The sequence below is a fragment of the Sus scrofa genome, chromosome 1, assembly GCF_000003025.6.
Source record: "Sus scrofa isolate TJ Tabasco breed Duroc chromosome 1, Sscrofa11.1, whole genome shotgun sequence".
NCBI classification, from domain to species: domain Eukaryota; kingdom Metazoa; phylum Chordata; class Mammalia; order Artiodactyla; family Suidae; genus Sus; species Sus scrofa.
The window spans coordinates 76660267-76680699 of record NC_010443.5 but is presented as its reverse complement, the minus strand read 5'-3'; the positions used below and the strand labels follow the sequence as shown (position 1 = coordinate 76680699).

At 37.9% G+C, this 20433-nt stretch overlaps 1 protein-coding gene and 1 pseudogene across 7 annotated transcripts in view; one reads left to right on the top strand and one right to left on the bottom strand.

Moving 5' to 3' along the window:
- CDK19 (cyclin dependent kinase 19) overlaps positions 1-20433 on the top strand; it is a 204427-nt gene that overhangs the window by 112777 nt on the left and 71217 nt on the right. The window lies entirely within an intron of this gene.
- LOC102158581 lies at positions 4362-4959 on the bottom strand (annotated as a pseudogene).

The window sequence follows — 20433 nt, the reverse complement described above, 5'->3', positions numbered from 1 at the left end:
ATAGAATACACTGAGTAATGTTTTAACTTGCATCCTTCATGATCGAGGCAAAAATAGTACATTTATTTTTATTTGGAAATGGTTCTGTTTTGATATTGCTTATTTCTAGGGTTCAAATTCAGTAGCTCTAATGGTAATGTGGATTATTTGACAAGCTATAGATATTTAGGTAGGGTGGTTCTTCAGTGGATAGTCTTGAATTTTGTATTTCCAAAATTTTTGGCAGCAGTCTTTTATATTTCACTTTGCTTAGAGTCCACATTATATGTCAAGTTCTGTCCTAGGCTCTGGGGAATAAGATCAATGAAAACAGTGGGTTCCAGTCTGGAACAGTGGCAGGTGTCTGGTCAGATGCTATAAAACAGTCAGATGTTATAAGTGGTATGATAGAGGTAAGTGGGTACAGTGGGGCATGTCAAAAAACAAACCCTACATACTCAAAAAAACAAAGCAGAAAGATGAGCTTACTGCAAGGCTTCATTTGTAAGCTGGGGAACTCAAGTCTATAGGAACAATGAGCTCTGAGTTGCTCACAGACTAATGAATTTTTATGGGCTAAATATGGCAGTTATTTGGCTTTTTCAGCTGGTTGGTTGCCTAGTGGTCTTCTTTCTTACTTTGGATTGTTAGCTGAGTTAGGTGAACAAGGAAGTCCAGGGATGGCTGAACTCTGGAAGTTGGCTGGTTCTCTGTCGATTTCTGGTAAGAGCTATAAGTTCCTGAAAGTTTAGTTTAAGTTTTCTTTGTACAACTGGATTGACCATCTCTACTTTATCCCTGGCCTGAGTAACTCTGTTTTAGTTTGGTTATACAGGTACCACTGAAGAGTAGTCAATTGCATTTTTGGGTGTTAGGCAGAGAAGATAAAAAGGGGGCATCAGGAAAAGACATCATAGTTAGGATGCTTGAGATGAATCTGGAAGGTGAGTGTTGGAGTATTTGCAGGTTGGGGTACGTTACTTTCTGGCAGTGAAGGAGCTATGGTATGAGGCAGCATGGTGCATCGGGTAGCCAAGAGGTGGTTTGGTATGGCCTGAGGTAAGATGTAAGCAAAAGGCCAGCCAGTCAGAATGCTGAAAAATCAGGATTCAGTGTTGATATTCTCAGGAATATTTTTAGGATAGGAGAAACTGCTGACAAAGTAGCATTATTTTGTTTGATCAGATCTTTGAAAAAAGTGCTCATGGAGTTCCCTTGTGGTACAGTGGGTTAAGGATCTGGTGTCACTGCAGTGGCTTGGGTTTGATTGGCCCAGGAAATTTTGCACGCCATGGGTGCAGCCCCCCCCCCCAGTTGCCCACATTTAATAGATTGGATAGATTTAGAACTGAGGTATGCTGAACCATGGAAGTTTATATGAGATCTTGGTTTTGTTTTGTTTTTTTTAAGAACTTTGGATCTTATAATATCACTATGCTGACAACCAAAACCATGTTAGTAGTTCCTGATTTAAAAGTACCCTTCCTGGAGTTACTTCTGTGGCACAGCAGGTTAAGGAGCCCACATTGTCTCTGTAGTGCCTCGGGTTTGATCCCTGGTCTGGTGCAGTGGATTAAAGATCCAGCATTGCTGCAGCTGTGGTGTAGATCAGCTGCCTCAGAAACTTCCATGAAGGATCTTTTTTTAAAGTGATTATTTTTTCCATTATAGTTGATTTACAGTGTTCTATCAATTTCTACTGTATAGCAAAGTGACCCAGTCATATATATATATATATATATGCATACTCTTTTTCTCACATTATCCTCCATCATGTTCCATCACAAGTGACTGGATATAGTTCCCAGTGCTATACAGCAGGTTCTCATTTCTTATCCACTCCAAATGCAATAGTTTGTGTCTGTTAACCCCAGGCTCCCAGTCCATCCCCCTCCCCCTTGTAACTACAAGCTGCTTTCCAAGTCCATGAGTTTCTTTTCTGTGGAAAGGTTCATTTGTGCTAAGTATAGATTCCAGATATAAGTGATATCACATAGTATTTGTTTTTCTCTTTCTGACTTAATTCACTTAGTGTGAGAGTCTCTAGTTCCATCCCTGGTGCTGCAAATGGCATTATTTTATTCTTTTTTATGGCTGAGTAGTATTCCATCGTGTATATACACCACATCTTCCATGAAAGATCTTTCAGCTCCTCCTTCTTCCTTCCATATTCCCTTAGTTCTGTCCCCTCCTCACCACCTCAGCCTTACCAACCAATGACTTTCACAAGCCCTTGTTGCCACTGTTACAGGGACATCTTTAAAGAATTTGTAAGTTTACAAGTAAAGGAGTGGAGGAAGCTGGGAAAAGATATACTAAAGTAGTTGATTTTACCATACTCACTCGCTCATAAGAAGGCCATTCTGTTCTATATCATAATCCTGTGTTGCTTGATTTGGTTTTTTTCTATTCTTTTTTTTAATCAAATCTTCAACCAATTACATATTCACTTGGGCTGAAGTTAAATAATTTTGGGAAGGGTCATATTCATATGTGAACTATGAGCTGATGTTTACTTTTCCTTCCTTCCCTATGGACATTTCTCTCTACATATTTAAAAAAATGTTGAAGTCTCTCCAGTTGTAACAGAGCAAAGCAGCATAAGACCAGCTCTCAGAGCCTTTGGTGCCCCTCCATTCACAGCCAAATGGTTTCTCCTCACCATTAACTATCAAGGGCAGCCTAGCTTTTTTTGTAATCTAGTTTTGTTTCCATCTTCAGTTTGGTTCAAAAAGTATTTGTCGAGTGCCCCCCCACACAACTGGCCTTGTTGTCCTTGCAGTAAATGACAATGAACAAGACAGGTATGATATCTTTCATCATGGAATGCATCATTTTAGTGGAGAAAACTCTTTGTTTTAAGCTTCCTGAATATGTCCAGTAGAGGTTGACAAATCCAATAGACACCTCACCCAACACTTGCATCATTATCTGTTCTTCCTTCTGAGAGAACAAAATTCTTCTTGGTTTTTTATAACAGTACATTTCTCTCCTGGGAGAAGACAGCTTCTACTGCCTGAGCACATATTCTGAGTCTCTATTTAATCCTCTTTCTCCTAAATGTTTCTTTTTCAGTCCCTTAAGTCTTTTTTTTTTTTTCCTCTTGAAAGATGTCTCTGCTAATTGACATTCTCATCTTTTCATTAAAAATACCTCTTGGGCAATCTCACCACTTTGCTGATAACTTCTCAGTTTTACCTCCAGCTAAGCATTCTCTCGTGAGTTCCAGATCCAAATCCAAGATCATCAGTGTGCCCCATAGACATCTCAAACTCATCAGGTCTGATTCTAAAGTTAACATTTCTCTCCACCTCAAAGCTAATGCTTCTTCTTAAATTTGTGCCGTTATCTATTCAGTTGCTTGTACCATCCTGGATCACTTGCCCTCAGCCTATCGGTTACTAAATCCTACTGATTCTGCCCTGTCCTCTTTTTATTTATCTCCTCCTTTCTATCCTTATTGCCGTTACCCATGTCAGGTACGATCTTGCCTCCCTCCCCCTTACGCTTATTGGTCTCATCACTTCTAGAATTAGTCTTGACCTGTGCTCTCCCATTCCTGGGACATATGTAAATTACCTAAACTTATTTAGTCATGGAACCTATGCCCTGAACAACTTTTGACTTCTAAGTTATATGAGAACTTACCAATGTTAACTAAAAGGATTCACTGATAATGACCGTACTCACATATGGAATGACTAAACCATTTACCAAATACTTAATATAAGTATATATGTGAACATTAGGATATGTATAAAAAGATAAACAATACAAGATGTCATTTGTTACATTACAAATGAAGTGGTATAGGGATTTGGAAGAGGGTGAGATGAATGGAAAGGAACAAAGGAAGTAAAAAGCCAGCAAGGGTTATGGAGGATGGGGGGGGGGTGGATAAAAGGGAGAAAAAGGTAATGTAGGTAAGTAGTAAAGATACATGAAACTGAAAACTGAAGTTAGTGAAATTAAGAAATAAACTAGCTTTCTATGGAGGCTCTGTCTACATAAAATACATGGTGTGGTTGCCATGTTAGTGAAAACAAAGTCTTTTGATTTCCTTTCCCTGAAGTCCTTTAATTTTGCTTAATTTAGTGACTGAACTATGTTTCTTGTCTTGGCTAGTCATTTTTATAGTTATCTGCCCTTATCAAATAGGCAATTGGGCAATAGATTGAGTTTATAACTAGAACAAAGAAATCCCCCCTTTTTTTTGGTGGTGGTGATTTCTCTTCATTGATGTGCCTCTTGCCTTCCCCCCACAATTTCAGTCCCTTCCATCTACCCCTACAAAAGAAGGTAGTGAAAATAAGGGATTGTTGCATCCTGAGCACCTTGGGCAGTGAGAGAGAAAACAGAAACCAAAACAATCACTGGATGTGACAGAGATGGACAATCGGGAAGTCCGAAGCAGAGTGGGAAAGTGGTAGAGGAAGTGGAGGAAAGGAGAAGTCCTGGAGGTCATCTCCCACTTGTTTTAAGAAGGGTTGGAAGAAAGTCTCAAACATTAGAAAGTACAGGTCCTAAAGAAAGGAGGTGGTGTTTGAGCCTCAAGGAGGAGTAGATCAAGGAAGGGGGGACACCTCTCTCTTTGAAGAATGGGACCCCCCACCTTCAGGGTGGCAGCTTCCCAGGCCAGACACTTTCATCACTGTAGGTAATGTACAGAAAGAAGTCTGCTTCATGGTGTTCCTGGCGTAGCTGACCCATCATGGCACTGGTGGGTGGTAAGACATTGTTGACAAAGAAAAATAAGGCATCCTCAGCTTGGAGATGAATTCGCTTCCAGATCAAGAAGTAGAACTGACCAATTATGAGATCAGAAGGCACCAGGTATTTCTTTTTATCTAGGTCTCCTCTCTGAGGTTTGGGAGCCTCTTCTACTATCACCAGCACCCAGTCTGAGTCTTTCTTTCGGATCTTCTTGCCCTCAGTGCACCCCTTCTCAAATGGATGCTCCTCTTTATACACGAACTTCATCTTCCCAGAAACTGGGTTGGACCAGGCTGGATTGAGGGAACCCCCTCCAAAATCCTTTGATACAACAGCAACAACAACAACAAAAAACAACTTAAAATACATGCCCTTATGATTATCTGTTGCACGTGTATCTGAGCTGTCTGGCCTTGTGTCTATATTATGAAATTCTGATATAGCTTAGCCTTTTCAAAAATATGTTATTTTAGTGATCTCTTTATAAATAATCTTAGTTTTTAATTTCAATCTTGCCAATTCCAGAGATTATTAATGTGTATAACTTATAATGGGGGGCTATTCCAAGTATATGTATATAGACTCATTTTTCAGAATTCATTCAAGTCAGTGTATGTTGTGTGTGTCTTACTAATGCACCTTTTTCATCTTTTTAGGGTTTTCTCTGAGTTTTCAGAAATTATATTTTTCTTTATTACTGTTTCAACTATTTTTTTTCAAGTTGATTGTACTAAGGAAGAATTGACATAAAAACTCAGTTTAATATAAAATGATTCTTGGTTTTTAAATGGAAATTGTAAGGTCATTAAGATTTTTCCTGAATGCTCTATTCAGAATACTTTTAACATAATATCCTAGTGTGGTAGTTTCCACATTTTCTGACTGTGATTCACTCTTGCTCTGGTGTTCTCTACTGTTCATAATCTATGATGTGCACTGCTGTGTTTAGTTATTTTCTATTCTAGACCAGTTCAGTGATTTCACCTGGGTAGTGGGGGTGAAGAATGCTGGTTGCAACTCACTCAAATGATTTCATAATCCACTAATGAGTTATAAGTTGCAGTTTGATGACAGTATCTTAGAGTAGATTTTTATGAAAATGAATTTTTAAAAAATACAGAACATTATAATATAAAGATAGCCAATCAAAAATACTCATAATTTGTTCTTCCAGGTAATTCCTCTTGACATTTCAGAAATATGTAAGTGATAAGAATATATAAACAAAATAAGAATTCAAAAAATACAGAAAGACTTGAAATGAAAAATTTGAAACTTCTACTGTTCTTGACCAAATCCTTCTGCACAAAATTATAAATGATTTCTTCTGGCCTTACCATTGTTTTTTTGTTTGTTTGTTTGTTTGTGTTTTGCCTTTGTTTTTGTTGTTTTATTACTCAGTGAATTTTATTACATTTATAGTTGTACAATGATCATCACAACCAAATTTTATAGCATTTTCATCCCAAACCACCAGCGCATCCCGCCACCCTCCAACCTGTCTCATTTGGAAACCATAAGTTTTTTAAAGTCTGTGAATCATTATCTCTTCTGCAAAGAGGGTCATTGTGTCCTGTTTTTAGATTCTACATGCCAGTGAAAGCATTTGATGTTGGTGTCTCATTGTATGACTGACTTCACTTAATGTGATAATTTCTAGGTTCATCCATGTTGCTGCAAATGCTGTTATTTCTTTCCCTTTAATGGCTGAGTAATATTCCATTGGGTATGTGTACCACATCTTCTTTATCCACTCCTCTGTGGATGGACGTTTAGGTTGTTTCCATGTCATGGCTACTGTATATAGTGCTGCAATGAACCTTGGTGTACATGTATCTTTTCGAGACATGGTTGTCTCTGGATAGATGCCCAGGAGTGGGATTGCTGGATCAAATGATAATTCTATTTTTAGTTTTCTGAGGAATCTCCATACTGTTTTCCACAGCAGTTGCACCAAATTACATTCCCACCAACAGTGTAATAGGGTTCTCTTTTCTCCACAGCCTCTCTAGCATTTATTGTTTCTAGACTTTTTGATGATGGCCATTCTGGCTGGTATAAGGTGGTACCTCATGGTGGTTTTGATGTGCATTTCTCTAATAATGAGTGATGTTGAACATCTTTTCATGTGTTTTTTGGCCATCTGTATGTCTTCTTTGGAGAATTGTCTGTTTATATCTTCTGCCCATTTTTTGATGGGATTGTTTGATTTTTGGTATTGAGCTGCAGAAGGTGTTTATAAATTTTGGAGATGAATCCCTTGTCCGTTGCTTCATTTGCATTTGTTTTCTCCCATTCTGTGGGTTGTCTTTTTGTTTTGTCTAGGGTTTCCTTTGCTGTGCAGAAACTTTTAAGTTTAATTAGGTCCCATGTCTTTATTTTTGTTTTTATTGTCATAACTCTAAGAGGTGGATCTGAGAAGATGTTGCTGCCATTTATGTCGGAGAGTGTTTGGCCTATGTTTTCCTCTAAGAGTTTTATAGTGTCTGATCTTATATCTAGGTCTTATATCTAAACAGGATTGCTTCCCTAATTTCTCTTTCTGATCTTTCGTTGTTAGTATATAGAAATGCAGTCGATTTCTGTGTATTACTTTGTATCCTGCAACTTTGCCAAATTCATGGATGAGCTCTAACAGTTTTCTGGTAGAGTCTTTAGGATTCTCTAGGTATAGTATCATATCATCTGCCAATAGTGATAGTTTTACTTCTTCCTTTCCAATTTGGATTCCTTTTATTTCTTTTACTTCTCTGATTGCCATGGCTAGGACTTCCAAAACTATGTTAAAGAGTAGTGGCGAGAGTGGACATCCTTGTCTTGTTCCTGATCTCGGTGGGAATTCTTTGAGCTTTTCACCATTGAGAATGATGTTAGCTGTGGGTTTGGCCTTTATTACATTGAGGTAGGTTCCTCTATGCCCACTTTCTGAAGGGTTTTTATTAGAAATGGGTGTTGGATTTTGTCAAAGGCTTTTTCTGTGTCAATTGAGAGGATCATATGGTTTTTATTCTTCAGTTTATTAATGTGGTGTATCACACTGATTGATTTGCTGTTATTGAAGAATCTTTGCATCCCCGGGATAAATCCCACATGATCATGATGTACAATCCTTTTAATATATTGTTGGATTTGGTTTGCTAGTATTTTGTTGAGGATTTTTGCATTGATGTTCATCAGTGAGATTGGCTTGTAATTTTCTTTTTTTGTGATATTTTTGTCTGGCTTTGGTATCAGGGTGATGATGGCCTCAGAATGAGGTTGGGAGTATTCCTTCTTCTGCAATTTTTTTGGGTAGTTTCAGAAGGAGAGGTGTTAGCTCTTCTCTAACATGTTTGATAGAATTTGCCTGTGAATCTATCTGATCCTGGAATTTTATTTGTTGGAAGTTTTTTTAATCACAGTTTCAGTTTCAGTACTTATGGTTGGTCCATTCATATTTTTTCTTTCATCTTGGTTTGGTCTTGGAAGATTGTACTTTTCTAAGAATTTGTCCATTTCTTCTAGGTTTTCCATTTTATTGGCATATAGTTGCATGTTATAGTTTCTTATGATCCTTTGTATTTCTGTGATGTCTGTTGTTACTTCTCCTTTTTCATTTCTAATTTTATTGATTTGAGTCCTCTCTCTTTTTTTCTTGATAAGTCTGGCTAAGGGTTTATCAATTTTGTTCATCTTTTCAAAGAACCTGCTTTTTGTTTCATTTATCTTTTCTATGTTTCTATTTCATTGACTTCTGCTCTGATCTTTATGATTTCTTTCCTTCTGCTTATTTTAGGTCTTGTCTGTTCTTCTCTCTCTAACCAATTTAGATGTAAAGTTAGCTTGTTTATTTGAGCTTTTTCTTGTTTCCTGAGGCGGGCTTGTATTGGTATAAACTTTCCTCTTAGAATGGCTTTTGCTGCATCCCATAGATTTTGGAGTGTTGTATCTTTGTTGTCATTTGCTGCTAGGTATTTTTTAATTTCCTCTTTGATTTCTTCAGTGATCCACTGCTTGTGTAGTAATGTGTTGTTTAGTCTTCTTGTGTTTGTGTTTTTTGGAATTATTTTCTCGATGTTGATTTCCAGTTGTATAGTGTTGTGGTCAGAAAAGATGCTTGATGTAATTTTAATTTTCTTAAAGTTGCCGAGACTTAATTTATGGCCCAGAATGTGCTCATCCTAGAGAAGATTCCATGTGCACTTGAGAAGAATGTGTATTCTGCTGCTTTTGACTGGAATGTCTTATAAATATCTATTAAATCCATCTGGTCTAATGCTTCATTCAGGGCCTGTGTTTCCTTGTTGATTTTCTGCCTGTATGATCTGTCCATTGCTGTAAGTGGGGTGTTAAAGTCCCCTGCTATTATTGTGTTATTGTCAATTCCTCCTTTTAAGGTTGTTAGCAGTTGCCTTATATATTGAGGTGCATATATATTTCCCACCCTATGTTGGGTGCATATATATTTCCAATTGTTACGTCTTCTTGCATTAATTGTTTGATCATTATGTAATGTTCTTCCTTGTTTCTTATAATATTCTTTATTTTAAGATCTATTTTGTCTGATATGAGCATTGCTACTGCAGCTTTCTTTTTTTTTTTTTTTTGTCTTTTTGTCTTTTTTTTTTTGTTGTTGTTGTTGTTGCTATTTCTTGGGCCACTCCTGCGGCATATGGAGGTTCCCAGGCTAGGGGTTGAATCGGAGCTGTAGCCACCGGCCTATGCCAGAGCCACAGCAACGTGGGATCCGAGCCGCGTCTGCAACCTACACCACAGCTCACGGCAACGCCGGATCGTTAACCCACTGAGCAAGGGCAGGGACCGAACCCGCAACCTCATGGTTCCTAGTCGGATTCGTTAACCACTGCGCCACGACGGGAACTCCATGCAGCTTTCTTTTGATTCCCGTTTGCATGGAATGTTTTCTTCCATCCTCTCACTTTCAGTTTGTATGTGTCCCTTGAAGTGAAGTGGGTCTCTTCAAGATAGCACATATATGGATCTTGTTTTTGTATCCATTTAGCCAGTCTATGTCTTTTGGTTGGGGCATTATTCCATTTACATTTAAGGTAATTATTGATATGTATGTTCTTATTGCCATTTTATTAACTGTTTTGGATTTGTTTTTGTTGCTCTTTTTTCTTCTCTTGTTCTTTCCTCTTGTGATTTTTTGACTATCTTTAGTGTTATGTTTTAGTTGATTTTTCTTGTTTGTTTGTGTATCAATTATAGATTTTTGGTTTGCAGATACCCTGAAGTTTTGATATAGGAGTATGTATGTATGTGTGTGTGTGTGTGTGTGTGTATGATTGTTTTAAGTTGTTGGTCTCTTATTTTCAAGTGCATCTCCAGTGTCTTGCATTTGTACTCTAGTCATGATTTCTGATTTTGGTAGCATATTCGTACGTGGGTGATTTTCTACCTTTACTATATATATGCCTTTACTGGTGAGCCTTGTCATTTGCGGTATTTTTGTTTCTGGTTGTGGCGTTTTCTTTTCTACCTAGAGAGGTTCCTTTAATATTTGTTGTAAAGCTGGTTTAGTATTGCCGAATTGTGTTAGCTTTTTCTTATCTGTGAAGCTTTTGTTTTCTCCATCAAATCTGAGTGAAAGCCTTGCTGGGTAAAGTAATCTTGGTTAGAGGTTTTTTCCTATCATCTCATTAAGTATATCATGCCACTCCCTTCTGGCCTGCAGAATTTCTGCTGAAAAATCTGCTGATAACCTTATCGGGATTCCCTTGTATGTTATTTGTTTCTTTTCCATAGCTGTTTTCAATATTTTCTCTTTGTCTTTAATTTTGGTCAGTTTTGATTAATGTGTGTCTTGGAGTGTTCCTTCTTGGGTTTATTTTATATGGTTTTTGTTGCGCTTCCTGGATTTGAGTGAGTGGTCCCTTTCCCATGTTAAGGAAGTTTTCAGCTATTGTCTCTTTTAATATTTTTTTTCTGTCCCTTACTCTCTCTCTTCTCCTTCTGGGACCCCTATCATATGGATGTTGGTGTGTTTAATGTTTGTCCCAGAGTTCTCTTAGACTGTCTTCATTTCTTTTCAATCTTTTTTCTCTTTTCTATTCCACATCAGTGATTTCCACTAGTCTGTCCTCCACCTTGCTTGTCTGTTCTCCTGCCTCCTGTATTCTGCTGTTGGTTGCTTCTAGAGAACTTTTTGTTTTTTTGCAGTTATCGTATTTTGAATCCCTGCTTGCTTAAATTTTAAATCTTGTGTTACTTTGCTTAGTGTTTCCTGTAAATTATCAATCTTTGCCTCCAGTTTGTTTCCAATGTCTTGCATCATCTTCAGCATCATCAGTCTAAAGTCTTTTTCCTGGAGGCTGATAATCTCCAGATCACTTTGCTGTTTTTCAGGGTTTTTTTCCTTGTTCCCTTATCTGAGTTATAATACTTTTCCTTTTCATTTTTTATAGGTTTTTGGTGTGGTCTCCTTTTTGTAGGCAATGCATTTGTAGCCTCTCTTACTTCTGATGTCTGCCCCCCTTGTGGCTGAAGTTTGTACAGGATCTTGCTCTAGGTTTCCTAATAGGAGGTAATGGTGCCTGTCCACTGGTAGGTGGGGATGATTCCTAGCCCTCTGGTGGGTGGGGCTTGTCTGCGGGTAAGATTAGAGGTTGTTGTGTGCCTGGGGGTCTTTAGGCATCCTGTTCACTGATGGGTGGGGCTGTGATCCCACCTGGATTATTTTTTAGCCTCAATGCTGATGGGTGGGGCCAGATTTTTCCCAAAATGGCCACCTCTGGAGGAACATACACTGACAAATATTCCTGTGAGCTTTGCCTCCAGTGTGTTTCCCACACAATGAGCCATGTCACCCCCTGTTTTTCCCAGGATATCCTCCAAGAACTGCAGTCAGGTCTGACACAGATTTCTTTGGAGCCTCTGCTTTGCCTTGGGACCCAGTGCACATGAACGCCTGTGTGTACCTTTCAAGAATGGGGTTTCCGTTTTCCCCAGTCCCATGGAATTTATGCACACAAGCCCCATTTGCCTTCAATGCCATATGCTTTTGGGGCTCTTTCTCCCAGTGCTAGCTCCCCAAGTGTGGGGACCTGATGTGGGGCTCAGAAATCCTGTAGGTGAGTCTCTGTGATAGTTACTTTCCAGGCTGTGGGGCCTCCCACCCAGGAAATATGGGGTTGCTGATATCATGTAATCGCCTCTCCTACCTGTTGATGTGGCCTCCTCTTCGTCTTCTGGAGTAGGATATCTTTTTGAAAGTCCATTTGGTTGAAGGTTGTTCAGCATTTAGTTGTAATTTTGTTGTTTTTATGAGAGAAAGTGAGCTCTAGTCCTTATATTCTGCCATCTAATCCTGTCTTCCTACATCCCTCTCACTGTTGAATGAATCTACCATTGCTTTTTATGCATATACCAGAATATATATCTTTTAAAAATACAAAAAGAGTTCCTTTTGTGGTGCAGAGGAAATGAATCCGACTGTTATCTATGAGGATGCATGTTCGATCCCTGGCCGTGCTCAGTGGGTTAAGGATCCAGCGTTGCTGTGAGCTGTGATGTAGGTTACATACGTGGCTTGGATATGGCATTGCTGTGGCTGTGGCATATGCCAGTGGCTACAGCTCCCATTTGACCCCTAGCCTGGAAAATTACATATGCCATGGATGTGGCGCTTGAAAGCAAAACCCAAAAAACAAACAAAAAAAAAAACCCCAAAACCAAGAGATGCTATATGTTCTGTTCCATCTTTATCAGTTAATATTATATCTTACTAATCTTACCAAGCCAAAAATACAGATCTATTTTCAGCTTATTGCATTCTTTTTAATGGCTATGTAGCATTTTAGTGTAAGATGAACTTAATTTATTTATCCAGTTTCTTACTGATACCACTTAGATATTATTAAGCTTTTAAAATTTTTCCCAGTCTGTTTGATGAAAAATATGTGTCCATTGCTTCAATTTGCATTATTAAATTAAGTGAAGTAGCCATATTTTCAAGTAACTTTTGGCTAAATTTATATCTATTTTTGTGAAATGTCTTTTCATATTCTCTGCCTATTGTCCTATTGAAGTGTTTTTATTTTTTTTCTTAATGATTTTTGTAAGCTCTATAAATCAAGCAAATTAGCCCTCTAATGGCTTACATTTTCCATGTTTTTTGTTAGCCTTTGTTTAGGATATATTTTCTGTACAATACAGTTTTGTAGTCAAATTAATCTAACTTCCCTGTGGATTTTATTTAAAGGGAGTTTTCTCTAGAGTGGGATTTGTTTTAAGTTTATTGAAGAGTGTGACCAAAACTTGTGTTGGAGAAGAACATTTTAAAAATGACGGTCTAGTGAGATTTAACATTTCATATGTATATTTCAAGCAGCCTTACTTTGAGTAGACATTAAATTTCAAAGCTCCAAAATCATTCAACAAAAACTTACTTTAAAGTTAATGTCCTTTTTGCACACATGCACTGCTAAACACAAAATTATGGAAAGTGGAGTTCCCGTCGTGGCTCAGTGGTTAACAAATCTGACTAGGAACCATGAGGTTGCGGGTTCGATCCCTGGCCTTACTCAGTGGGTTAAGGATCCGGCATTGCCGTGAGCTGTGGTGTAGGTTGCAGATGCGTCTCGGATCTGGTGTTGCTGTGGCTCTGGTATAGGCCAGCAGCTCCAGCTCCGATTGGACCCCTAGCCTGGGAACCTCCATATGCCTCAGCAGTGGCCCAAGAAATGGCAAAAAGACAAAAAAAAAAAAAAATTATGGAAAGTTATAGTATTGTGAACTATTTTAATTATTGTAATATAGTGATTTTTAGATTTTTTTATAATCATTGTTTAATGCATCTTCATAAAAGTACATATGTCAAAATACAGCTCTTTTTTAAAAATTAAAGTTAACACTCAGAAGAAATAGAACTTATTGATTAAATTTAATGGATGTTTCATATATAAGAAATAATTTATTTCTTTGTGGAAACTCATCCCTCTCTGTGTTTTCTCATAATGCATATAAAGATCTCTTAGCAGAGTAGGAAGGAAGTAGATTTTCTATTTAATGAAAACAATACAGTAGACATTTCCTGGATTGCATTTTGGTCAGATAGATCATTTAGTAGTTTTCCTTATTACTGTGGTAAAAATTCCTGTGAGGTCTTCAGAAACTATAAATGATTAATTTATTTGAGCCTTGACTTCACTGCATTTATTTTCTCTAGAAGCATGGTGATGTGAAATACACTGAATTACTGGTACTGGTAATTTTGCTGTTAATACTTGATCAAAACCCTTAGCTATAAATTATAAACATTAGTGTAGTTTCTTATAGCATCTGAGGTGGGTTGTCTGACCATTGATAATGCCGGTCATTCTGTAAAGTGGAACATCTAACCATACTAGACAAGTTCCTTCAGAATGCAAAAGCCCTACCTCCCACCCCTCTGCACATCCTTACCAGCACCTTAGCCAATTCTAGGACTTGGGGATGGGGTTTGGGTGGGAGAGAGATCAATTCCAGGGCTATGCCTATTTTTACTAGCGAAAATGTAAACCGTACATTTTAGAAATGTAAGTTATAAGGATTTGGATTAGATGTAAAACCAACTTGAGAGTGCACTGGGATAAGATTTATTATGGGCATCTGAGATAAAACTGCTACTACTTTATTTTGCTGATTTAATTACCAGCTGCATTCTATTTTTCAGACATTAAATTCCTTGAACATTCTTATTTAATTTTGTTTGAAAGTTTCTTGTTGATAAAAGATATGCTATACAGTACAAGAAACTCTACCCAATATTCTGTGATAATATGTATGGGAAAAGAATCTGAAAAAGAATGGATGTGTGTATATGTATAACTGAGTCAATGTGTTGTACATCAGAAATTATCACAACACTGTAAATCCACTAGACTTCATAAAACTTTAAAAAAATGGAAAAAGGATAATTTTGAAAATTTGAAAACAGCAATTTTGAAAACAGTATTCTCTTAAGGTGGGATAAATGCCATCTAACCAATGTGTTTGTAAAACAACTCTTGTACTATCACTTTTGTTTTCTTATTTAACAAAACTTGTTGAATGCCTACTTTGTGCCAAACCCTCTTATGCAAGTAGTTTTATAAATATTCATCTGGAAAGTAGAGAGCTGTGCTCTATTACATATGATAGGAGGATGCCATAGAAAATTTAGGATAAAGTAGGGATTTCATTTGATATTTGTTCCCAGGAAGATGAATAGTGAAGGAGTTCTTAGATTCGGTACAGTCATGACATGATGAGAATATTGGCTAATATGCTTTTCTTGCTGGTTGAGTCTCTGTAATTCTCAGTTCCCTCTTTTCAACTTGCATACTTCGTTAGGAGTATCTTTTATGACTTTCCAGATTAGATTATATCTGCTATATATAACTATTCTGTATTTTTGTTAATAGCCTTATCATACTTACAGTTTTAGAAAGTTTTATAGTTTTGCTTAATCTGCTTCCTCTTTGGTCTCTATTAGGCCATAAACTCCCTGAGGCTCCCTGAAATGTGCTGGGCACTTGTGTTTACTAATGAATTTTGACTTTTTAAAATCATTGCTTACCTGCTGGGTATTTTTAACCAAGTTGCTGCCTCATTCCCATGTCCCAAGGCCAGTCTTTATGGGGGACAATAGGTAATGGCCAGGATCCTGTGCAGTGGCGAGACCTTGAGACCTTGAGACATCATTCATGATGATTGTATGGGGAGTGTCCTGAAAGTGAAGGCCACAACATAGGCCAGTTATGACACCGCCTTTATTAGGGCAAAGCTCTCTGGTCCTTAACTTGGATCTTATCTGCCAGCCTCATTTTTGGTTAAAATCTTTATAATACAGTTTTATCTTGACTCTCAGCACCCACCCCCCAGATAAATTATTTGTAAGAAAAATAGATTTAGTCTTTGAAGTGGGTCATTTTGAATGTTCCATTTGGGAGTTTCATCTTTGAAACCATTTAAGATTTTAGGATGGGAGAGTTAACATTATTAGACTTTTTTTTTTTTTTTTTTAATGGCCACACCCATGGCATGTGGAAGTTCCTGGGCCAGGAACTGAATCCGAGCCACACCTGTGACCTAAGCCAGAGCTGTGGCAGTGCCAGATTCTTTAACCCACTGCCCTGGGTCAAGGATTGAACTTGTGCTTCTGCAGCCACCTGAGCTGCTACAATCAGTTTCTTTCTTTTCTTTTCTTTTTTCTTTTTGCTTTATTAGGACCACACCTGCAACATGTGGAGGTTCCCAGGCTAGGGGTCTAATCAGAGCTACAGCTGCCAGCTAGGTGTCTAATCAGAGCAACGCCAGATCTAAGCTGCATCTGCCACCTACACCACAGCTCGAGGCAATGCCAGATCTTTAACCCACTGAGCAAGGCCAGGGATTGACCCTGCAACCTCATGGTTCCTAGATGGATTAATTTCTACTGTGCCGTGATGGGAACTCCTGCAGTCAGATTCTTAACCCACTGTGCCAGAGCAGGAACTCCTCAACTTTTTAATTTAGGAAGATAATTTGATGTCAGTGCATGGGATGTATTAGAAATGACAGGCGCTAGATCATCACTCACTAATTCAGCCAGCATTTGAGGAACACCAAATGTGTCTGGCTTGTTACACAGTGGAAATTTAGAGATGGAAGACATAGTTCCTGCATTCTAGAACCTTGCAATCTATTAGGGGAGCCAGATAATCAAACTATGTCATAATTTCATCAGTGGTATGTTAAGAGAAGTAGTACAGTATGGAAGGAAAGACAGAAGAGAGACACCCACTTAGACTAGGAGTTTCAAGAAAGGTTTTTTAGAAGCAGTGATAAAGTCCTTTCTAAAAAGCAAATAGGTGTTAGTCAGAAAAGAGGACAGAGAAGATCTTTCCAGGCACAGGCAAGAGCACATGTATAAATACTAGTTAAGGGTTTCTTTTAATTATTGAGGTGAAAATTCATGAGTATATTTAAAAGGCAAAGTACATAGCACTTGTTGAGTAACTGGGCACTGATTGGTTTTAAGGTTTTGAACCTGCCTTGGTTATTGGGAAAGAGTGGTATAATTGCAAGAATAGTGGATGCGCTAAGAGGTGGAGGTAGGCAAGTGATACTCAGTTTTGGACCTGTGGGTTTTGAGGTACAGTGGGATTTCCATATGGGTGTATGAATGCACAGTTGCAACCTGATGTCAGAGTTTTGGGCTAGAGATTGAGATTTTGGATTCTCCATAAAAGTAACAGTGAAACCTTAGACACATGGGTAAGATGTCAGGAGAGACTGCAGAACAGAGAAGGAAACGAGGACTAGAGACAGAGGAAAATAAGATGATACTTCTTTTCCTTTTTAAGGCAGTATTTATATTAGAGCTTTTTCTTTTTCTTTTTCTTTTTTTTTTTTTTTTTTTTTTTTTTTTTTTTGTCTTTTGTCTTTTTAGGGCATATGGAGGTTCCCAGGCTAGGGATCTAATCAGAGCTGTTGCTGCCGGCCTACACCAAGAGTCACAGCAATGAGGGATCCGAGCCATGTCTGACACCTACACCACAGCTCATGGCAATGCCAGATCCTTAACCCGCTAAGCGAGGCCAGGGATTGAACCCACAACCTCTTGGTTCCTAGTTGGATTCGTTTCTGCTGCTCCAAGACGGGAACTCCCCTAAATAAGAGTTTTAAGGGTTTTTTTTTCACCCCTCATTTTACTTCAAGGAAATAAAAGGATAAACGAGGAGGAAATATTTGTTAGGAGTTTATATTTATTGAAACTCCAAGATACTAAAAATGTGCCTAGAGTCAAAGATAATTCCATTTTGGTAATTGTGAAGATAAGGAAGGCTTTCAACAAGGCTTTTTACTGGAAGCAAGAAAAGATTTTCTGATTACCCTCCAATGAATCAGAATGCCCCTGAGAATTCCAGGTAATTTAGGTTTTGCTTGTAAACTATTTTGATTTGCATCTGTTTCATTTTTTATACTTAAAGTTTGTATATTCAGAGTGCCATTGATTTATAAGAACTGTATCTGATTTTTCTCATGTGGAGTATGTTACGTAAAAGATTAAACATTCAACTTTGAAAAGAGCACTTATGCTGTCATAGTTAAGAGGATGTAAGCTTCTTATTTATTACCAATCTCACTTGCTTTCACATCTCTCTCAGACCAAGTACATGTAGTAATAAAATCAAAGAGAAAAGGAAACTAGATCATCTGTTGCAAAGTGGAAAGTGAACTAACTTTCCCGTAGCCATACTATTATTATACAACCTGCTAACAGAGTGTTTCAGGCACTTTGGGAAATAAATGTGATGGCATGCCCCAATCACAGCATGTCTCTCTCCAATGAGGTTCTATGCCTGTAGTGCCTAGCCTTTCTCAGTTAGGTACAGTAATAATAGCTAGTGTTTATCAAAACCTTAAAGAGAAGTTCCTGGCATGGCTCAGTGGTTAATAAACCCAAGTAGTATCCATGAGGATGCAGGTTCCATCCCTGGCCTTGCTCATTGGGTTAAGGATCCAGCGTTGCCGTGCGCTGTGGTGTAGATTGCAGAAGCAGCTTGGATCCTGTGTCTCTGTGACAGTGGTGTAGGCTGGCAGCTGTAGCTCCAATTGGACTCCTAGCCCGGGAACCTCCATATCCTGTGGGTAATGCCCTAAAAAACAAACAAACAAACAAAAAACAACCCCCCCCAAAAAAAAACTTAAAGCATGCCAGACGTTCTACTTACCACATTTAGTCCTCATAACATTCTTGCCAATAGTGGTGGTTATAAGAGCAATAACTATAGTTTGTCAAGTTTTTAATGTTTTCTAAGCATTGTGATATATAGTTATGTACATTCATTTAATCCTTGCAGAAACTGAGTGTGTTTATCAGTATATTTTTTTTTCCCCCTCTCTAAGCCTCTGAGGAGTTAAGCATCTTGCTCTGCATAGCTGTGGTCAGGGCTTAAACTCAGGTTTCTGAATTCTAAAATCTGTGCTTTTTGTATTATACCTGCTGCCTCACTGTCATTTCCACTGGATGGCAGTGGGGACCACTGACCTCCTTGAAGCTTATGACTGGTACCTAAGCAGTGTTGCTAAAGTAAAATAAAGCAAAAAATTTAGGGCTACCTTGAACCTGGGCTGGTTTACTGTTTTATAGACCCCTCTTCAGAGTATGAGTGCCACCTGCTGGAAGGTTATAATGTATCTATGTGCTTGTAAGGTCCTTCCCTAAAGCTTGTCACAGGAGTGAAAGTGTCAGGTGTCAAAATGCTAATTCTTAAATTTCAGCTTAGGAATGCTGGGGCATTTTGAAGTTAGGTGAATCTCCTGTTTGCTACCAAGTACATTTCCTCATTTATTTTCCTTTTTTTTTTTTTTGTAGGGAGGGGAGGGTTACACATTAAAAAATGTTACACTCAATGAATGCATTCTAAAAATAAAGCTTTCTAAAAATAAAGATCAATGGTCAAATGAATCATTCTGTTACATATTACAGATCAAATGCGAATAAAAAATTGGATTTACTTTGAGATAAGTGAGTTATTGAAGCATAAGAGGACCCTTTCCTTTTAGATACTCTGAAAAAGGAATCTGGAAGCCCTGGGGCATCAGAGACTTGGCGAACAAAAAGTGCGGATGAAACAGGAAGAAAGATGGGTGGATTAAAATACAAACAGATTCTGTAATTGATAGTGTAGCATAAGAGTTCCCAAATGGAGTCAGGATCCTCAATAGTGCTTTAGAGAACAAAGTTTAGAATTACAGCTTTAGATTGTTATATGTTTAGGACAGTGAAAAGCGGACATTTTTTATAGTCACTTATATGCCCTGGAAGGGGAATCAGAAAAAGTCTTTGCATGCCCGTTGCACATTTTTCATTAGGCTCCTTTGGGATCATGTTAGTAATCTGTAAGTATCTGGAAGAGATATTATCTCTTAGTGTGGGGTTTTGACAGGAAAATCATGCTATAGTTAACTGCTCTTTATGTGATTAAGGCATATTTGTAGTTGCATGATGTCATGTTGAACAAATATTTGTGTGACAAGAGATTAAAGTCCATTGCCAAGATGTGATATTGCCAAGAGTTCAGGAAAGTACCAGCGCGATCATCATCTCTTTCTTTTATCCTTTTTCAGATCAAATGTGAAAGAAGCTTCACTAGCACGATAGTATCTTAGCGGGTAGATTTCTGAAGAGAAAGGGCTTGTGTGTGTGTGTCTATGTGTGTGTGTGTAAATTATATGAGTAATGCTCAGTATAGAAAATGCATCAAGTAGAAGAATAGGAAGAAAGAAAAATCACACAATCCCATTCCCTAGAGATAACTATATTAACATTTTGGTATAGTTGCTTTTTTATAAACATTTAATATTTTGCAGCCTTTCATTTATTTTAATTTTTAATATTTTAAGAAGAGAAAAGCATATTGACTTTATTTGATGTTAATTTTTGTGTGACATAGTGGCCTCCCTAGAAAAGAAATGAAGATGCCAAGAAATAAGTCAACCTGATATGCCATTTTTAACCAAGAGCCATAAATTGTAGAGACGTGACAAGACAAAGGGTTTGCAAACTGTGGGAAGGTAAATATGTAGGGGAAACTAATGAAAGATAAGGCCTCTATTAGCATGGTTTGTTTGTGTTGATCCATTGCAGGGCCGACTTTCTGTCTTCTTCATGGTCATAAAACTTCCCTGGGAGAGGGGATTTATGGCAGTCCTCATTTCTCAGAGTTTCTACTTTCAGTCCCATAAGGGAAGCTCCAGGAAGGCTCCTTTCTGCATCTGCTGACTTTCCAA